Source organism: Centruroides vittatus, unplaced genomic scaffold (assembly GCF_030686945.1).
Source record: "Centruroides vittatus isolate TY-2023 unplaced genomic scaffold, ASM3068694v2 contig_10, whole genome shotgun sequence".
Taxonomy (NCBI): domain Eukaryota; kingdom Metazoa; phylum Arthropoda; class Arachnida; order Scorpiones; family Buthidae; genus Centruroides; species Centruroides vittatus.
Window position 1 is genome coordinate 3,201,048 of NW_027120658.1, and position 20,392 is coordinate 3,221,439.

The 20,392-nt window shown below is 27.0% G+C and overlaps 1 protein-coding gene across 1 annotated transcript in view; it reads right to left on the reverse strand.

Moving 5' to 3' along the window:
• LOC136974440 (PHD and RING finger domain-containing protein 1-like) overlaps nucleotides 1-19,842 on the reverse strand; it is a 57,509-nt gene extending 37,667 nt beyond the window's left edge. The window contains 3 exon segments of the mRNA XM_067269368.1: nucleotides 6,505-6,685; nucleotides 18,894-18,963; nucleotides 19,602-19,842. The gene's annotated coding sequence lies outside the window, so the exon portion shown is untranslated.
• Nucleotides 19,843-20,392: the final 550 nt, after the last annotated feature.

Consider the following 20,392-nt stretch of genomic DNA (forward strand, 5'->3'; position numbering starts at 1 on the left):
GCTTTCTTATACTGCTGGTGCTTTCAATGAATCTATGATTGTCGTCTTCAGGCAAATGAAGATTTAAAAACAACACTCAGTGTGTTTTTCCTTCCTAATATTCAAGATATTCCTTGGCGTGAAGATCAAGCTGTATTATATATCAAAATAAGTTTAATTAAGTCATTTCAACAAATAAGAAGTTATAATACTGCAACATGCATTATTCCTACTGCTTGATAGATAAATTTTAAATTAAATTCTATATTCATAAATAAAATAATTATATGAATATTTAAATTCAACCTTGTAGTTCCATTAATAACACAAATATTTAAAAAAACATTTTCATATAAAAAATATTTTTAACAAACAGAGGAATATGAAAAAATTTTAAATTAATAACAATAATATATTCCAAATAGAAATGTGCCTATTTAGTGTTATTAAATCCACTTCCTATAAATAACTTTTTCCTATTTTTAATTTAAGTAAAGTAAATTAGAATAAAAAATAAAGATCTTTCTATCTTAATTTTAAGGATTGTTGTCAGTCTACTGTTCATTAACAGATTGCAATAATTCAATTAACATAAATTAAAATATTATACATGTATGTACACAAATATTACATATAGCTTCTTAAAATATCATATAAAAATATTAATAAACATCTGAAAATTAAATTTTTATATCTAATTTGTGAAGTACTAATACATGATTTATTTTAATTAATATAACATTTGATGTGCTAATAAATACACAAATTAAACTCTTCCTATATCTTGTATATACTTTTTAAATTAAATAAATTTAAAATAATATCATCTTTGCCCAAATATTACATAAAGGTTTTCTTTGAAATCTGTACAATTTAAAAACATAATATACATTTTATTTGAAAATTAATTTTAAAAATCATAAGTTCTTTATTAGTGAATTGCCACTTGTTTATCTTTAGAATTACAAGATATTACCCTTGAGCATTCCTAGTTTTGTGGATTAATTTTGGAAAAATATTATGAATGCTGTAAATCAGTGATTCTCAAAGTGGGGGTCGTGAAAAATATTTGGGGGGGGTCGCTGAAAAATTGATGCCAGATCAATTTTTTCAAATATTTTATAAATTTACTATGGATTCATGTTTAGAAATAATAGAAATAAAAAATATATAAAATAATTTTTACTTAAATAAATTGCACATATAAATAATAATAAATATATATAAATATTAAATATGCACATATAAATAATAAAAATAATATAAATATTTAAATACGAGCCTAACCCCCTCCCTCCGGGATGTTTTTTGACACATGCTTATTCTTCGGGGGTCCTTTGAAATTTTTAAGTGCAGAAGGGGGGTCGCGGTCCAAAAAGTTTGAGAAACACTGCTGTAAATAATAGTAATAGAAAGTGCATCTGAAAAAGTTATTTATATATTAAATCAGTTATTTTCAGATATGCTCCTGACATGGCAAGTACAATATCCAGTTCATACTTGACAGCCTACGTCTGAGCAAGCATGTTAACGGTCATGCTATTAATGCCATCTGTAATTTTTGTGTGCAACACTCTCATATCTGACAATTTTGTAGCAAACACACCATTCAAGTATTGATATGCCTATAAAGAAAAAATTTCAGAGTGATAATATCAGGTGATTGGGTGGACTAAGAAATGAGAGTCCAGCAATCTAGACTGTGTGGCAGTTGAGACCAGATCAACACCATGCAGCAGCAGTAGCCCTTTCAAGCATATGCATAAGAAACTTAGAGTAATGACAATATTCTCCAACACATTTTATTCACATATCTGGAACAAATGGATTTTACAGAACAGTTTAAAACTAGGTATTTTTGAGAGAAACACCCTGTATTTTATTAAATATTCTTGTAATATTGAATAAAATAATAATTAACACTAGAAATTAAATACCATTCTGTACAGACTGATTTTTAACATAACTAAGATTTGTAATAAAAATTTGATTCTTTTGAAGACCAATCAAAGTGTATATCTTGTTCACAATATCTCCTCAATATATGTGTAAGTTATTGCTTTACCATACTTTGAACTTATAAAATCAAAAGAAACTAAATCCTGCATAACTCAGTATCCTTTTTAATGACACCAAACTATATTTAACAGAAAACTATATTTTCAAAAATACCAAATTTTAAATTACACATTTTATTATAGCATTGATTAGTGTACTATTCTTTTGGAATGTCAAAGATTTTTATCCAAAACTTAATTATTAATTTAATAAACAAGACTAAAACTTTAGAACATCCAATCTCTAGACAAAACTTCTTTATCAGGATACATGAGTGTGTTAAGTTTATATACTACAAAAAAATATACAAAAGCTCACTTCTAATACTTGAAATGAATTAGTGCCCAAATATCTGCACCATAAGGTATCTACAAATTTTTACTTCTCTTACTACAGTATTTGCTTGCAAACAAAAATAATCCAGAAGACAAAAATGAAACATCGAAATAAACATATTCAGTATCTATATACAATAGCTGTTTATTACAGAACCATCTATCCTTCAGTGATAATTTGACATCTTTTTGAAAAACCACTATTTCTGCTTTTGATACATTTATTTTAAAATCATAATCATTACAATAATTTGCTAAAATATCTGTTCTTCTATAACAAAGCTAGGATATTAGTTAAAATAACTACATCATTTGCATACATCAATAGACAAATTTCCTTATTTTCACAAATTTGTAAGATATATAATCCAAATGTATCGAATGGTTTAGAAGTTTATTAACCTATAAATATATAACAAAACAGAACTTAAAACTTCACATTGCAGCACTCCAGTTTCTATTTTAAACAATTCTGAACCAGCTTTTATAGTTCTCACTCTGGCAGCAACCTTCTTATAAACATCTATTATTAATCTCAAAAAATTTTACTTATCTTCACTTTTTCCAATTCATACTACAAAACAATAATTTACTCCCTTAAATGCAGATTTAAAATCAACAAATACAGCATCCAGGGTTTTTTTTTAAATCAATTTTTCTTGTGTCAAAGTATTCAAAATAAAAGTTTGATCCAAAAAGGAAAATTCAGCCCTAAAACCAACCTGTTTTGAACTACTATATCCCTTTAAGCCATTTAATTAATTGAAATTCATAATAACTAGATATTTTATCAATCAGATAACGTAAACACTGCATGACAATTATCTAGATCAATAACATTGTTCCTTTTATAAATACATGTTATCCAATTGCTAGTCATTTAATAAAATTAAAAGAACTGAAAATTTTCCAAACTTTAAAATATTCATTAAAAATGATTAGATAAACACTTATAACATTCAGGCTTTAGTAGGCCAATTCCAGGAGATTTAATTTTAAGTTTATATATTTCATTTTTTAACTGAACAAAAATAAAATGTGAACCAAGCATATCATCATCATCAGGTACAAGACTTATAGTTATAGAATTAAATACAAAATTATATTAGCTCTTGTTAGGCTTCAACATTTCTTAGAATATAAAAGCCAATTAATATACATTGATGTAAAAATTAATTTTCATCTACTCACTTTTTTACAAACTGGAGACCAGATTAACTGCATATTCATTGACTGACAATATTTATGTTGAAAAAGAAAAGTGGCTATCTAAGTTGAAAGTTGTTTTCTATACAAGAAATACACACTCACATCTCAAATACTGTATTAAATAGCCATTTAAATCCTTTTTTTCATTAATATACCATCTGTATCATACTATTCAATTGTAATTTTTCCATTATTAAGTAACATCACTCTTCTTTCATAAATTGCACCTAATTAAGTTGCTGACTCAACTAAAATATATTCCAATTCATCAAGACTTCATTTAAGAACACAATTTCACCAAAAAATAAATTTGGCCATTCAATAAATGAATCATTAAAATTTCATTTCAAAATTTTGTGCTTTACAGAATTACAATATTCTGTAGAAATTGATTTATTAACAGACAAATAAGTCAAAACAAGTACTGTACATGCTCTAAATCCATTACAGGCATCATATAAAAATCAGCAATTCCTTTCAAAAACAAATGTGAAACCAAAACTAAATCAACAACACTAGTAACTTCATTATGTGACACAAAAGTACACTCATTGACAAAAAAGTTATATCCAGATAGAATTATATGATTACTGCAAAACTCCGTTACAGTTATGTCAGACAGCTGTGTAAATGATTACAGTTTTGGTCCAATTGCATTCCAAGTAACACCACAGTGCTTTAGAATTTGCTAACCCAGTATCCTGTAAAAAAAGGCTTGCATAGGCTGTGTTCAGAATTTTCAGTGTACTTGTTTGCAGACTCACAGTTTCAGAAAAACTGAATCATTTAGCTGATATCAGCAGGATGGCTATTTTGCTCAATTGTCTATCATCTTGGACATTCTGACCTGACTGAGTAGATACTGAGGGCAGTGAATATCTCATATTTTTTATTTAATGTATTTATTTATTATTAAAATAATTATATTTTCTTCACATTATTTTACAAAATAATTTTTTGAACAATAGTAAAATTATCGCTATATTAATAAATTCAAAATCTTTTAAATTTACATTTTTTTAATACATTAATTTAATTAATTTTTGTTTAATTATAAGTTTATGTTCAATTAGAGTGAAAATAATATTTGGGTAAATTCAGCAAGACAGGATGTCTATGAATAGAGTCCCACTTTCAAAACTTTATTATGCAAGATTGTGAAACACATCCAGATTTCACAATCTTGACATTTTATGTTACAGTGACTCAATGTGAATGCCATGTGTGATCCTCTATGTTGTAGCCCTTGCAATTTGTATGGCAGCATTTACAACCATTTTCTTAACATCTTCCACACTATCTAATATGGCATTTTAATATCATGAGAGGCCCTGCGTAATGACTTCTTAGGTCTATGTTGATACACTTGTATATTGGGTTGTTCGGAAAGAAATTTCGTTTTTTTATTACTAGAGGAATTAGATGTATTTTTACCAGGCAATTTTATTTTATACCACATTTTCATTATATACTTCAACAGCTAACATTTTAAGGCTTATTTTTAAAAAATTTTGTTTGGTTCTGTACAATTGTTTTTCCCGTGACCCATCAAATATGGAAAATCGAAAGCATCATTTTCGGCATATTTTGCTTTTTTATAACTAAAAAATCAAAATGCTGTTCAAACAAGAAAAAACTTGTGGTATATGTTTGGAGAAGATGTGTTGAGAGAAAGACAGTGCCAAAACTGGTTTACAAAATTGCATTCTGGCAATTTTAATATCGAAGATACACCACATTCTGGATGGCCATTTGAAGTCAATGAAAACAAAATAAAGGTACTGACTGAAGCAATCTGCCGTATAACAACATGTGAAATCACTACGAGATTAAATCTGTTAAATTGAACTGTTTATTATTACTTAAAACGAATTGGTTTCGTTTCAAAGCTTGATATATGGGTTCCACATGTTATTAAAGGGAGATGCTATCTATGGTGGGATTTTAAAGAAATTTTTTTTGAGCTTTTACCAGACAATTTAACAACTGATTCAAAAGTGTACTGCCATCAAGTAAACAAATTGAGTAATATCATCAAACAGAAAAGGCCAGAATTGATCCACAAACAAAGTGTAGTATTTTACGATGATAATGCCAAATTTCACACAAATTTGGTAACTCATCAGAAACTGTTATAGCTTAGATGGGATGTGTTATCACACCAACCATATTCGCCAGATCGGGCACACTCAGATTATTACTTGTTCCGGTCTACACAAATTTTTTTTAACTGTAAGACATTTACTTGAAATGACAATGTCAAAAATCACTTGGATCAGTTTTTTGTAAACAATGATCAAAATTTTTATAAATGTGAAATCATGCTACTACCAGAAACAATGACAACAGGTATTTGACCAAAATGGTCAATATATAATTCAATAAAATATTTATTTATTATAAGAATATTGCATTTATTTTTCTACGAAAAAAATGAAATTACTTTCTGAACAACCCAATACATGCTCAACACATTCATCGGAAACTGGTGAATGACTATTCTTTGAGCACAGACAAGCTGACGTGGTAAACTGATCATGCCATTTTGTAATTCTCTTCCCGATGAATGCCTCTTTTTGATATTCAATTTGAAAAGAGCTTTGTGTACTGATTGCTGTCAAAATGAAGAACACAAAAAGCTTTCTCAGCACTGGAAGATGCCTCTAGTGGCCAATGGTAGTAAAAGACACCAGATGGCATGGTCTTGTATGTGATATCTGAATATATTTCTCATGCAATGAGTTAGAAGTAACTCAAAATGGGACTTATTTTATAGACACCTTGTACTGTTATGGATTATTACTATTACTGTAAAATTGATAAGATTTATTAAAATGAAAAGGCAATTTTTTTATGAACCCAAATTAAATATATAATTTTTTATATTTCATAATTAACTGAAATGTAACAATGATATACTTACGTTTTAAGAATTACACTGCATTACAAGCAGTGAAAACAAAAATTAAGTTGCTAGGAAAGCTGCTTTCTTCAACAGAAGTTTTTGCAAGACAGATTTACTAAAATGTCTTGTTTGTTATACCAATTGTTGAAATGATATATTCCTCAAAACATATAAGTTTTTTGAAGATTTCTATCGTCAACTATTTTAAAAATATAAAAAAATAATAATAATTAAGTGTACAAGAATAATAAATTTTAATTTATTTTTTTTATAGTTGTATTAAAATAAATACTTCATTATTAACAAAAATAAATTTTTATGATTAATTAAAATTTGAAATCTTATTTCATTTTTAGCAGTTTATTACATTTTAATTTAAAATATTTTACATAAACTAATAATATTTAAAATTGTTTTAATATAATATCCTATGTCTGTAAATTGTCAGCCCACTGGAGCTACTTTTTATTGGAGGAATGTTCAATTCTATGGCAAATGCATTTGAATTCATACTCTTCTTAGAGCAATCCTTTAAATTTTAATGGTTAGGTGATTAATCATGAAATTTATAACTACAACAAAATAAATTATAATAAACTTATAATTTATATTTTTAAGTTTCATCTGTCTTAATTCAAGAAAATAAATTACTTCTGCTTTCCTTTGTTTTGGAACTACATTGCTTTGATTATTAAGTTGTATTATGGATCATTGCTAGACACTGGATCCATACTCCCAATTCATCAACATTAGACTTGAAAAACAAATTTTTATTTTAAATGTTCTAAAATTTTAGATGTGATAACAAATGTTTTATCAATGATTTTGTCATCAACACAGTACTCAAGCAGTGTAAGAAAAAACTGAACTGTCTTTCGGCATTAAAGTTGTTTACTTGAAAAAGTTTTTAATTACAAGCAAGTACTTTCAACATTTCAAAATGTTATCTTCAGGCAGAACACAAATAACATTTAAATTACAATTTTTAAAAATTGTAATTTAAATAATCCTGGGCTCATGTAAATGATTGTTAATTGCCCAAAAAATCCACCAGAGCATTTTCAGTTAACAAGTGCAACTGTATGATGTGGATGCTGCTGTCAAAATTTTAACACCTACAATGAAAGGTCAATATCTAGATCATGTTTAATAGTGTTTTATCAGTCAATATTATAAAGTTTTTTGCTTCAAGTTGCTACTGTTTAGTCCCTGAATGGAATAAAAGAGGATTTAAAAGACAAACATTTTATTGTCTTGATTTCCAATTATAATTTAAATGTTAAAAATGTTAATAAAATTAAAAGTTTGTTATTTTTTTCAGTATTGACTACAAAATAATTTTTGATAATTAGACATATCTTTTGCAATTCAGAGAAACATAAATGTACATAATTTATTATTGTTGAACAAATAACATTAAAAACATTGAAAATTTCATCAGGAATTACCAACACAAACATCCATTATTACCTTGTCTACAGAAAGTGTGTTGACAGAAGAGTGATGCATTCATTGAACGCAGAAGGAAGATTGTTTGAAATAATGAAAATTTATGTTGAAGAAATTCAAGGAGTACTTCAAATTCAATGTAGGACATAGTAATGGGTGACAAAACTTGAAAATTTAGTTTTGATCTTGAAACAAAGTTCAGTTTGGTGTTCTCCACTTTCATCTTCTGAAAAAAGTGCACCCATTCTAGGAATACTAGGAAGCAGAGTTGCCATTTTTCTCAGTAACAGTGGTTTTTTCACAATGGTTGAATTAATAGATTAAAAAAAAAAAAAACAGTTAATGTTGACTGGTATATCTCAAAATGTCTACCAAAAACTTTTAAAAACATGTCCAAGAGCCATCCAAAAATTTGTCTAAGAAAAACCCTACTCTATTATGACTATGCAGGGGCCCATAAAGCTGCCAAGATAGTGAAACTTTTACAGAATTCTGGACTTCGGTTAATCCTACATTCTTCACCTTCTCTAGATTTAGCCACTATGACTTTCCTATTTTCAAAAGTTAAAAATTTAATAAACGGGCACAGGTGTTGCACCCTCCAAGCTTGAAAGGTGTAATACCTTCATATATATAAAAATTTGGCTACCTGTGTTAAGTCTTGGTTTAGAACAGGGATGTCCAACCCACAGCCCACTTAATATTTTTATATGGCCCACTGCCTCCTAAATTTTTAGGTACATTTTTATTTTTTTATAGTAAAGAATATTGTAAAAATTATTCCCGTTTCACTGGATACTCTTTGATGTCCTAATGACGTAACTGGTGCTAGAAAACTGTACTACCCCACATGCATAACATACTGTTGTGACCAATTCTTTTCATGCATGAAAAACATCAAAACTGCTGAAAGAAATAGGTTAAGTGATTCCCATTTAACTAACATCCTTAGGATTAAGACTAGTGCCATGAAAGCAGATATTGACATTATTATAAAAGGAAGGCAATGTCAAAACTTGCATTGAATTTATTTTTATTTTGTGTGAGTATAATTTGTTTACTGTTAATAATACAGTATTTATGTAATTATATATATTTGTTATTAAAAAACGATATTTAAATTTTGAATTTGTTAAAAGCATATATTTATATAAAGTACCTTTGTGGTGAAATTTATATATATTCAGCGGAGTACCTTTGGTACTCCGCTGAATATATGTAAATTTCTAATTTGGCCCATTAGGAAAAAAGTTTGGACAACCCTGATTTAAAAGAATGCAACTTTCCATCAATGCTGAGGGAAAATATTTTAAAAAACTGAAAATATTCTCCCTCAACATTGATTTTGAAGTATTTTAACAGTATACAATACAAATTATATGAATCCAGTTTTTTCCCCTACAAAAAAAGAATATTATTATATTCTCCCCCATTCTGATATTAGGTAACTGATTTCTGGGAAATAGCTTTAGCATTTTTTTGTAGGGGAGAAACTGTTTTCCAAAATCAAAATCTAGAAAAAATATTTCACAGAATTCTTATTTCCGTAAACCTTTCTTACAAGTCAAAAATATAAATTCTTTAAAGATTATGAGAACTTTTAATGAGACTATTATTCATGAACCTTCATTCAGAAATTCTGTCTTATAAAAGCAAATCTTTTTCATAAAATTGATTAAATCTAAAATGAGATTTTTTTATTTTATTCTATTGCAGTAATTTGATATAATGAATTATAATTCTTTATATCAAATTACTGCAATAGAATAAAATAAAAAATGTATTAATTAAGAAAACAGATGATACTTCCTTACAATGCCAATATTATCTATACATTTACAACATTTATATCCAAACTGAAATTTTATACATTATTATTTTATAAACTTTACTGTACTGAGATATCTCTTAACAAATCATATTATTTGACACAAAATTACATTTGAAAATTCTTAAAAAATTTCAGTCATCAATCAGTTTCACACTAATCTTATTCATAACATATTTTCAAATTATAAAATTAGCAAATATTTCATTTTATTTTAATTAAAACAAAATTAAATATTTGCAAATTTTATTAAAAAATAAAAAGGCATGCAAGATTTAAGGCCAGTCAAGATGAAACGCTCTGGAAGGACATCAATTAGCACAATTGAAAACGTTGCAACTGTCAACTACCAGTTCTACTGTAACATTTTTCAGCAATTATGTAAAAATGTGAGATGGCAATGTCTCAACTTCTGGCCAACAACAACTTCCTGTTTCATCAGAACAATACTCCAGCTTACTCAGCACTGAACACCAAAACTTTTTAGCTAAGAACATGAATATCAACCCAACCCTCCTTATAAGATTTAGCATCCTGCAATTTCTTTTTGTTCCAAAAAATTCAAAGTGAAATTGAAAGGATACAATTTTGATATGACAAAGAATATTCAAAGGATTTAATTATTATGCTCTATCGTAATTTAAAATTTATCTTGTATACTAGTACTTTTTTTTTTTTTATCAATTAACAGGACTTATTATACTGGAATTATGGATGCAGATATTTAGTCTTACAGATCAGAAATAATATTTTTTATTTTACTTCAGGTGAACTAAATAAAAAATATTATTTCTGATCTGTAAGACTAAATATCTGCATCCATAATTCCAGTATAATAAGTCCTGTTAATTGATAAAAAAAAGTACTAGTATACAAGATAAATTTTAAATATTCAGAGGAATTTGCAAGCCAGTGCTGAACTTACTATATATCAACGATTTTCAGAAAACATTTTAATCATGGAAAAAATGGTGGGATTGTCATGTGAATGTACAAGTGAACTATTTTGAGAGCGATAGCAACCAATAAGAGTTAAGGATTAGTCCTGAAGAGTTAAGGGACCATCCGTAAATGGAGTCATGCTAAAATTCCACATTTTTAACCACCCTCCTCCATGCCACTCATTGAGTAACATTATGACAAAGCCTCCCTCATACCTGATGTATTATTTCAATTATGTAATGAATGTTAACATAAATGATTTATTTACACTTTATCAAAATAAAACACTACATAAAAGTAGCATTACATTAAACAAAATTTTATTTTTGCTACACCTTGATAGCAAGTTATTTCATTCTCATGGATTTGTAAAGTGTTTTTCAATTGACACAATGAGGGATGTTGAGGCATGTGTCCATGGAAATGCTTTGTCCCATCTGTGTATCATCATCAGTATTACATTTCTGACTAAAGTGTTTTGAACAAATTCAAAAGTTGTTTCCCTCCAGTCTATGAGATCTGTCTATAGAATTAGAAATCACCAAGTGTATTTCCTTTCTCTTGGGTAATATTCTGAAAACAGATTGATTTTTCAAAATTTCAATAGATATAAGTCTAACACAGTAAATAACTGCTTAATTTGTAAATACAACAGTGTGCTTGGACCCAGTCTTATGCCCTGATGGATATTGAAGTTTTATGTACAGGGTCATTAGCGAGGTTGAGGCCAAAGTTTTAAAGTTCTACTTTGAACCATTTCAAAGTGGAACTTTAATTATAATAGAAACTACTGGACAGTATGTTATCAAACTTAGTAATAGTTTACAGGAAGTCATGGGATTTTATTTTCCATTAAAAAAAAAAAGCTCAAAAACCCACCACCAGTGGGGAATTGTGCTGTATGCAATATTGTTAAACGAAATAAGACATGAAGACTTCAGTTGAAAATGTTTTTAATTGTTTCTAAAACGTGTTACAAAGCATGTTCAATGTGGCATCCACCATTTTCTGAAAGCAAGTTAAATCACATTACTGTGTTCTCAACAATAGCTCTTAGCATATCAAGAGGAATTTAAGTTTGATAACATTCTGTCCAATAGTTTTCCTTTTATGGCCATTTCAAAGTGAAACTTTAATTAGAATAATCCTGTATATAAAGAATTATCTTAACTCAACAGATCTTAGGAACAATAACAATATATGGCTTCATAATATTACTTGTTATAATATTTGTTTGACTTTCAGACTTGTAAAAATGTGAACTGATGATCATTTGTTGAACAATGAGGATGTGATGATGAAAATTCCACATTATTATAGTTGCAGAAATTGAACCAATCACTTTACTGTGGCAATGACAGACTGTATTAATGGCTATAGTAAAGAAATCATAAGATACACACTTACTTTTTCCTATCTTTTAATAATATTGTATAAATTTGAGTATAAAAAAATAAATTTCTAAAGCTTATGTTTTAAATGTAGCTTATTGTGTTAAAAAAACATGATACTGCTTAATAATAAATGTGAAACTTGACATCATTTCCTTCTCCTCATCACTACATTGTGTCATATTCTGACCCCCTTCCCCATAAGACATGGTGTCATTTATGGACAACCCCTAAAGTAAGTTTTCAAGCATTAGTTTACAGCACTAGTATGAAATATTTTGGATACCATATCATACAGAAGAAAAATTATAAATGTTGGTTAAAATTATTCTATTGAAGGAAAGAGCTTTAAATTAAAATAAGTTATGTGTAAAGTATTATTTTAATTTTAAAAAAATCATAAAATATCAAAGACAAATTTTAATTTAAGTTTTCTACATTAAAAAATTTAATATATTAAATGATAGTGAATCCTATTATCAAAACACTTAAATAAATTTGCAACACCATCAATATTTGATTTTAACTTCAATACAAACTTAAATTCTCCATTTTCATACAAAAAACTGTTCTTGATCCATCTTTTTCTATTTGTACCTTGATTTCTCTTTTAACTTCTGCTTAACTCAACACTTTAGTCACCCTTAAGTCTTTAAATCTTAAAATTTATCCAAAACAGTATCCATGCATTTTTAACTATTAAGAACTTCAAATTATTATATCTTTTATATCTATGTGCAGCAAATTATATTCATTCTTATAGTGACCTAAGAGTCATTTTTCGTGAAAAATTAACTTTTAAACACCATATTGATACATGAGTAAAAAATTTAACTATTCAATGGAGAATCTTGTGGTGTCATTTTAACCTAATGTCATCATGCTCAGTTTGGAGATCTTTCTTCACTAATTTTCAATCCATGGTAAACTATTGCCTGCCAGTATGGTCAACAGCAGCTCTACTTCCAGACAACTTTTCAAAAGCATTTTGTAAGGTTTATTTTTTGCTTAATTTAATTAACAAACTAGGTAACTTACTTTATACTGACTCAAATAGGATTTGAATTTCCAAAATTCTTTACACACACTAAGTATTTTGATCACTTATTACTTTGTTTGTACTTCAATGGATTACTTTCTCCACACAATACTTTTACCAATGTTGTATTTAGATCAACTTGAAATCTATCTTGTTTGTCATTCCTTCATTTTTGTCTTTCTTTAGCTAGATAGTCATTTATTTATTGTGCTGTATTGTTACAGCAACTTTAAATGTGGCATCTTTTTTATTTTTTAATTTCACTTATTTTAAAGCTATTATTAAATCTAAGCATTAAAAAAAAAAAATATGTTACTATATTTTATACATTTAATATTTTATTATATATAAACATATTCTGTATACCTTATAATGTTTTATATATTATAGTTATTTTAAAAATTTTAAACATTTTTCAAATCTTGTCTTTTAATTTTTAATTATTTGTATTTTATTGTTTTTTTATCATAAGAATCAGTATAAAGTAATGGTTTGATATTTGTTTTTATGAGATGTAATAATTAATTGTTTTGTTGGACAGTAATCTCATGTTATATAACATGAGATTACTGTCATGAGTTGGTGATGTATTGGTTTAATGTTATATAACATTACTTAACAATTGTAAATAAATAAATAAATAGATTTATATTTATTTATTTATGAGACTTTTTTACTTATAAATTCATTGAATTAATCATTAACAATTATATAACCTATTTTCTTTTATCTTATTCTTATTATCATGTCAAAAAGTTTTATCTAAAATGCATTAAAATCTTGAACTGCAACTTTTGTATGCATGTATGCACATGTATTCACACATTTATTTTTCAATCTTTTCTCTTAGACAAATACTGTATTTAGCATCTTGCAAAATTTGCATGTATAAAAGTACTGCTACACTACTAAGACACAATATGGATTTTAAAAAACAATTTTAAAAATATAAGACATTTATAGTTCTAAAAATTTTTTCAGACAATAAATATTTTAAAACTAACTTCTGATATTTTCTTTCAATATTAAATATGAAATGTACCTACAAAAATATTAGGTAATCTACTACATTACCCATTATGGCCAATACATGATGCAATTGTTTCACAATATGATTGCTGCAGCAACTCCCAGATTTTCTTTTGTGTTTTCTAGGCCAGCAAATGTTTCAAATTGTGTAATTTATCTCCCAGTTATCACTAGAAGGTAAGCAATGTAATTCATCACATTGTTTTCCACTAGATTAAAGTGCTTAGTCGGATGATGATGTAAATATGTGGATGTTCAGCAAACAGTTTTCGACAGATTTAATTTGAGCAATTTGAGCAATGTTTAGGCAATTTTTATCAATATGCTGTAATTTTTGTGTTTATGGAAATTACTTACATCTTTTATTTCTGTTAGGCTCAAAGACTGAAATTGCTCTTTGAACAAAAAAAAAATGACCACAACGCATTGTGGCTAATTCAAAACGACCACAAAGCCAAATTTGTGTTGTGGCTTTCATGATATTTGACCACAACACGTTCTGGTTAGGTTAGGTTAAGTTATTTGAACAGGTTAAAACTGGTTTGAATGTTTTAGTTAGGGTGCCTGACGTTGATCGGGAATGTGCAGTTCCCAGAAATGTTTTAGCTGGTGTTATGAGCATTAATCCATTAGATCTCTATCAGTTAAGAAACAAGGGTCTTCTTGATTGACTTTATGCTTGTAATGAATTCACAATTTCTGAGAGTAACTTTATTAACATTCAAGACGTACTCTCAACTTCACACTTCGCTCAGCATCCACATTAACATATGGAAGTAAGCAAGGGTTTAAATGTGTCACTATAAAAGATACTGTATTGTTAAAAAAATGCAAATGTCACTTAAAGAACATAAAATGCAACTCAAAATGTCATGGTAATAGTTCTTGTAAAATTAAATAACTGAAACATTCTTGATTCTCATAAAAAAAAACTGATGATTTATTAATGAAAGTTCCTGACAATAATTATTTTTAGTAAATTAGTTGTTAGAAAACATTGACATATCGAGCACCAGAACAGATTTTCACAAATGATTACATGTTGTTGAAAGTAACAAGTAACCTAACTAACCTAACCTAACCTAACCTAACCTAACCAGAATGTATTGTGGTCAAATATCATGAAAGCCACAACATGAATTTCGCTTTATGGTTGTTTTGAATTAGCCACAACATGTGGCTGTTTTTACAAATGCCATGACATGAATTTTGCTTTGTGGCCGTTTTGAAATGATCACAATGTGTTGTGGTCGTTTTTTTTTGCTCAATGAGCAATTTTGGTCTTTGAGCCTATTTCTATTTTTTAAAAAAACAGTATTTAATTTATGTTAATACCAAAGAAAATGCATCAATAAGTTTACATTTCTTCCCTATATTATAACTGGTTAAAATTCCTAATGTTTTTTGTCTTTTTCTGTTTAAAAAACTTTTCAACATGTTTGTAATATATTTGAGTAAGTATATCAATAGACATTAGGTTTGCTTGCTATTGAAGCATGTTGGTTTTGTACAGTAGCTGCTGACTTTATTAAATTTTCCATTTAGGATTTTAACTGACATTAACAGAGTCATGAAATAGGTTCAAGTGTCAACATGTTACTACTTTAATGTAAAACAAAAGGGATAAGTTTATTTGTGGAGAAGCACTTGTGAATATGAGCAGAAGCATTTTTTATGACACTTTTAACTGTAGAGTAAGCTTACATAATGTTGTTTTGAATCATCATGAGGCACTTATTTTTTATGGAATTAATGTAAGTTAAAATGTTTTACTTTTTTAAAAGTAATATGTGATTTATGTAAATTAAAAGGAAAAACTCATAAATAACTAAAGGTTTTTTTTTGTAAATGATGTAAAAATAAGAATTTTTTTCAGTATCATTTAGTTTATTTTTTATTATTAGGCCAGTTAAGTTGCATATGCACACTTCTCAGCTTACATCCATTTATGTAAATTAGGTATATGCAAGACCATGTGTATAGGCATTGTAAGTTACATTTATGGAACTCTAAAACACCTGGTTTTATTCATTATAAAGCATTTTCAAGGAAATAAATTTCACAAATCCATGAAATATTTTCTTTACTGTGTCCTTTGTTTGGATTTGTTTAAAACCTTTTAAGTTTTGCATAACAAAGGCCTTCTGTTTTGTTCACAACTGTGGCTTCATTTTGATTACATTCAAACAAATTTGTTCAATTTCACACACGTAAAAAGTTTGTATAAAGAGAATCAGACAAGGAAAGTGCATTGGAATGCCTTTGTAATCAGAATGATTCATCATACATGGAAATCAAGGAAAACATTACCATTTCAAAAGGTAGTGGAAACTTTAGTTTATGCTTCCATTTTTAATAAGATATACTGGATTATTTTTTATTTTGTTTAAAATACAGGGTGGAAAAGAAAGTCATTTAACACCCCTGCTATAAAATATGAAATGTACCCAAAGTTAATTTGCTCATGTCAGGAATACATTAGGCCAAGGGAGAAACAGATTGATGTGTGTTACATGCATGGTGTGTAACACACATCAATCTTGATGGTGGCCATGCACATTGAATGCAACTTCGAAACTGTAATGGGGAAAGGGGTCATGTGACACATCATTTAGGGTCAGAATTTCACAAGGAATTAATTGCTGATTTTCTTGACATACCCCAAACAGTTACAGCATGTTACACGATGTGCTCAATGTACATTCTATATTCTGCAAGCAGGGGTGTTAAGTGACTTTCTTTCCCACTCTGTACTGTTTATCAAGTTTATGTTTATTTTATTTTTTTAAAAATTTTTTGCAGTTTTCCTGTCATTTCACAAGTTATTTTTAGTTATAGTTATTTACTTGTTTTATGTTTGAAACTTAATGCTACAAATAATGTAACTACAATTATTACAGCACTGTGTAACTTTCATTTTAGAACAGTTTAAACATTGACATGGAAAACTCCAACTCAAAACAGCATGCAACAATGTGTGGTGCACGTCAGCCATAATGGGTAATGTGAGATTACAAAATATTAAGATATTTTTCATGATTTTCTTTCATTTTTTACCATAATTTAATTTTATTAAAAATCAGTCATTGTTTATTATAAGCTGCAAAAACAAAAAGTTATTACTAAAAACAATGTACTGAAACAGAATTCAATAATACTACTGGAGATTTATAGATATAAAATATAAATTTTCATTCATTAAGAAAGAATTAGGAACTTACAAACAAGATTTTAAAAAAATATAAAAAAATTTTGGTAGGGGTTGGAAAGATATGTTAGAGATAGACTGGAGGGTTAGAAGAAAAACACCCAATCCCATTTAACCAAGGGATGATGATGATGATATTTAAAATTATTAGACAACAATTGCATAACTAACAACATTTTTAGTTTCTTCTCATAAATAAATAAATGTTGACTTATAAATCTTCAAGTTTAATTATTAAAAAATTTTATTCTTAAATAGAATATTTTAATATTATTTCACATTTTCTTCTAAACCACACAAAAATGCTTACTTAAATAATAATATTGTTTTAATTAAATGTCAATACTACTAGTTTGTGTAGTATTTAAAGTTTTTGTAAAATATTCAGTATACTTTTGATAATATAGTATTATAATTACATAAATAGGATTAACAGAAAAGCAAAAATTTATAAATAAAATTTTGACACAATTCAAAAACTATAGTTAAATGATGCCAAATCTCTTACGCACTTTAGTAAAGAAGAAAATTTTCCTATATATTTATTTATATTTATATATCAATATCAGGAATTTGAACTTTGAAGACTTTTTCATGTGCTTTATATATTATTTACATTTTAGTTGTACCATTAAGCAATTCTATAAAGTTAGTTAAAAAGATTCCTTTGAAAATCATACATATAAATATTTAAAATAGCAAATAACAAAAATAAAAAGGAAATCACTTATAAATACTTTTATATTTGTATAATATGTTTTTAATTCTCTCTCTTTAAATTACTTAGTAAAATCAAAAAGATTGTTTTGAACAACAAAGCATACATTTATCTTGATGTACATTAATAAGCATTTCTTGATTATCTGTAAGTTTCTCTCTGAGTATCTATAAACAGTTATTCAAATTTTTCAAGGATGTACACATATTCAGAAATGTTTTTAATTGAATAGGACATGTGGTTTATTTACAAAACATATTTGTGCTTTGAACTAAGAATTTTATAACAGTTTAACAAGTGGATGAATAAGCGTAATTCAACCCACTTTATTATTAAATACAAGTGATAAATTTATTGCATTTAATCATTTTTTTTTATTTTTGAAAAGTAAAAATACTGTATTTGGCATTTATGTTCTGTTAAATTCCTATTGATACCACCTCATGAAAAATTTATTACAACTATATATAAAAGAACTTAAAACATAGTATACTTGATTAGTTAAAACTAACAATACATAGCATCAGACTTTAGTGAGCTTGTATGGTGCCTTGGGATAGAGCAGACTTTTTCTGCCTTTTTTATTTGAACAAATGTAATATGTAGAATGCTTCTTTATTAATAAAAGGTGGTCTTAAAGATTTTATTTTTTGTTAATAAAAAAAATATTAATTTATAGTGGGCATAAACCACTGAGTTTTTTTCCAGGAGAAAAATCCCCAGCTTCCTCCTCTTCTTAACACACCCACATGGCATTACTATCAAATAAAAGTAAAAAAGAATACAAAATAATTATAACTTACTTTAAAATCCAATATTTATGTAGACACAATGAATTGTTTCATTTTTCATAATACATCGTCCATCAATTAACTTGAAAACAGAAACAAACAATACCAAATCTATAAATAGTCAAGATAAATATAAAAAGACAGTAAGCAAGAATTTATTTTAATCACAATTATAATTAAAAGAAAAAAAATAAATAAAAGCTACATTTATTACTACTCTTCAGTAGGCCAAACTTGATAAATACAAATTAATATAACAGATATATTTACTAATTACCATTACAAAATGTGTTTTATAATTAACTTTAACCGACAAACTTAACTATTACTCATAAAACATTCATGCATAAAATATTTAATTATTATTATTTTATGCAGACTTACTTCTTAATTAATTCAGTATTTCTAATTTCATATTTGAGTCTGAGTTTCTTATGCCAATCAGAAGTAATTTGCATATCAATTTTGGTAATCAATAGCACGAGTTACATTTAGTTAAATGATCCATATACATGTATATACACCATTTACCTAAAAGTAACCTCTACTTGATCATTATATATTGACATAAAAATCATCGATTTGATGTAATTTACAAGAATTAAATTGAAATGCAAATACATCTGTTAAGTGATTTATCTACTTTATTAATCGAATATTTGTTATTTTTATATCAAATTTAATTATTTGAGTTAAAGAAACTTGTAATATTAAACTCACCCTTAAAGGCTATGAGGCTAAAATCTCAATTCGTACACAATTGATCACAAGTCCTGGGATTGGTTTATATTAAAACATAAAAATATAGACATCGCTTTGATGTTACAAGTTTCATAAAAGTATTAATAATTTTACATTATTAATTGAATTGAAGACGTTATAATTTAAATTTTAATCAATGTATGTCTTTCTTTCCACGGTTCCGCTTCGCCATTAAAATCTCATATACCATGATGCTTTGAGAGAAATTCCCCATAATTCTCTCCCGGAAATTATCATTGTTGCCAGATGTGAATGGTAAATTAATATAAACAATTATATCTTAGTGTTTATAATGTAATTCGAGAAGGAAGCGATAAATTTTGTTATTATTAATTATCGAGGTTAAATTTAATAACTTTTACTTTTCTTTAAAAAGTTAATTGAGTAAAATAATTAATAGTTTATAGATTTAATCTAAAACTTTAATAGAGATCGAAAATTTCTATATTACAATGTATTATAAATTATATTATAATTTAGAAGTTTTGTTGATAATTAAAATTTTATTGTTTTTGATGTAATATAATTTTATTTTATAAAATTTTACCGATTCAAAATTTGAATATGAAAATTTCAACAACAACTTAACAATATTTGAATTCTTTATTAACGAAATATATTCGAAACAATGAAAAGATTTTCTTTGCTATAAAGGAAAATATCCTTCTTAATTCCATTAAATGATTGTTAAAGGTTCAGGTCTTCATTCAGATAATGCAAAAAAAAAAAAAAAAATCACCAAGATCTGT